Source organism: Lepisosteus oculatus, chromosome 29 (assembly GCF_040954835.1).
Source record: "Lepisosteus oculatus isolate fLepOcu1 chromosome 29, fLepOcu1.hap2, whole genome shotgun sequence".
Classification (NCBI taxonomy): domain Eukaryota; kingdom Metazoa; phylum Chordata; class Actinopteri; order Semionotiformes; family Lepisosteidae; genus Lepisosteus; species Lepisosteus oculatus.
The window spans coordinates 1,002,498-1,005,444 of record NC_090724.1 but is presented as its reverse complement, the minus strand read 5'-3'; positions in this window follow the sequence as shown (position 1 = coordinate 1,005,444).

Below are 2,947 nucleotides of genomic sequence, written 5' to 3'. Positions count from 1 at the left end.
ATACGATGAGTGCCGAATCATTTAAAACTAAAAAAGTAAAAAAACAACAACATGCTTTTAAAAACAGAGCTTTTTGTTGACAGTGCGTACAAGGGCATAGCCAGGGGATTATTTTCATTACGAATCCATGTTCTGGGATGCTTGCTACACTTTTTTGCATCCCTGGGGATGTGGGGGGCTCCCCTCACAGCCTCTTCAGTAGAGAAATAATTTACTGAAATGTCATATATGGTACAGAACGAATATCATTATACAGTTTGGGCAGAAAACATTACTGAGGCAACAGCCACAGCTGCCACTTTGCACGTTGCGCCTATGACGTAGGGTAACATTCCATGCTTCACTGCTAGATATTAAACTGCCAATATATAAAAACCAAAAGTAAGGTAAAGCTTACATGTTGAAATACTCTGAAGCAAAACAGATTTTACAGTACAAGAGATGATGAATGCATTTACCTGTAATATGATACATAGTTCCTCATCATGGAATATAATAAAATACAGTATGTTATCTTGCTATACTGTACAAGTACCAACCTGTAGAAATGAATATCAATGTGATCTTAACTATTTCATAACAGAATTTTCACACTTTCATTCTTTTTATGCTTTCACTTTACCCTTTGATCAGTTAATTTTTACTTTTTCCTGAGAAAACATTGACTGAATTAAATAATCAGAATACTATTATTTTTTTTCTGTGGCCCTGATTGACTGAAAGAGTAGAATAGCCGCCAGCTAAGGGAATTCCTGTCACGCCCTCTGCAGCCAGAGGGCGCTCCTTCTCTGTCCTGTCCCTAGTTTCCGGTCTGCTGTCCTTCCGGTCCCTCTCTTTCCCTTGGGCTATATATTTCCGGGTCTTGCACTCTGTCCTCGCTCAGCATTGACATTCGGATGTCCTGAGACCCGTCTAGCACCAGGGCGCCCCACGTCCGCTACCTGAGGGCATAGGTTTCTATACGGCATTCCTGAACTCTTTGCAGTAATGAGTCCCGGTCTTTTTCCCGTCTCGCCACTACGCATATGGGTCTTTTTCCGCTCACCTGCTCCCCACGGTTTGTCCCTTTGGACGTCTGTGACAATTCCCTTGTCGACATGGTGGGAACTGAGCAGACACCAGCATCCTGAAGAAAGCAATCATGGACAACATTGGCACAACCATCATGAAGCTTCAGCTGAGCTGGATAGGCCATATTATTGGGGTGCCTGACTACTGTTTTCTAAACAGGTCATGTTTGACCAACTCAAAGAGCTGCCACCTGCTTGGCTTCAGTGGTCTGCCAGTGGTGAGTTGCAGGGTGATATAGCTTCTGGCATTATCATTATATACACTCACATTTCATTTCCACTAACAGTCTGCCAGAAGAATTGTGTGCCTAATGCACAGCAACATGTCTTTTGTGATAATTTGATGATGTGTGAAGATATGATGTTTAAGTTTAATGTCTATTTTACCTAATACCTAATTAGCCGAGGCCTTCGTTACAGCAAACATTCTCATCAGGATGGTTTGGTCAGCTAGATCACTGTTCTTTTTGACCACCCTTCCTCCCATTATAGATGGCCTGACACTGCACTCACAGCTAATGTGACATGATAATGAATCTGTACACCTTATGTGACGGCAAAGAATTTCAGCAATTGTGTTCTTTGCAAACAAACATTAATTTCTTCTGTGTGCATGAGCGCTAGAATACATTTTCTCAAAGACAACCATCTTTAAAACAATTGCTCTGCATTACCACAGACAGGTGTTTCATTCATGAGGCTCATGATCATGGGGACAATGGTGTTACAGTCTCTACTAATTCAAATCTGCTGGTGTAACTTGATTTTGACTATGATGTTACCTTATTTTTCATAGAGTAACACATGAAAGTTTCTTTACATGTTTTTTAGCTTTTCCAGGTCAGAGTGTGCTGAGTAAAAAAGAGAAGAATGATGACTAGTTATTGAAAATGATGGCATAAAAGAGGAATTACAATCTGGGATAATACATTTACATATACATAAACAATAATAGTAATATAAAAATTGAAAAATCAATAAGTGCCAGTATTAACTAGAACACTATTTACTTATCTTTCCTCTCTGCATTCAATTTTTAATAGCTTTTTTCATAAGCTTGGCAATCATCATTTGCTACACAGACACTCTTCAGATTTTAGAATTTTTATTTAAGCTTCAGGGACAGAAGCAACAGCTAGTTTATTAAAATTATATTCCAGTGTTGCTTCCATTAATTTAACAGTTGAGATGGAAGTAAAACCTCATTTCATCTTCCCACATATTGCTGTTGTAGTCGTAGAAAAAAAACTGTTTGCATCCATTGCAAAATAATTGGCTACCTTATTATCTTAAGGGATTTTGCACATAAATATAGTCAAATAAATGTTTAAGCACGGATTGATACAGTATATACATATATATCATTTATGCAGTGGTAGCAAAGCCCTTTAAAAGAAAATGCCTTACAGGACATACTGTACTTGTCACTTTGCTGTTAGCTTCATTTTGTGGACAGCAAAGGATCTGGCACAGGCAGCAGTTCTGAAGCATTTGTTTTCTCTTTATATATGGTCACATGACCAATCATTGTTGCTGGACTGATCAGGTGATACTGAGAGGAAGGTCAACCCTATTGGTTTATGGGAATGTGGTAGGAAAAAAATGTGTCAGCCTACTCCTAGCTACGGCTGGAACTCAACATACTGTACATACTGTGCAAATCCATATACATGGCTGTTAAGTAGACCACAATTCTAGCAAACATTTTCCCTGTGTCAGCTATGGGCAGCTGTTTGTGAATGCATAGGATTTGTTTTATCTTATATGGTAATGGACTAGATAATAGTCCTAGCAAAAGACAAGACTTTCCTCGATTTTTGTAATTGTTTCTTCTGTAACTTTTGTTGTTTTAAATTTCCTAGTCTGCACTGAAAACA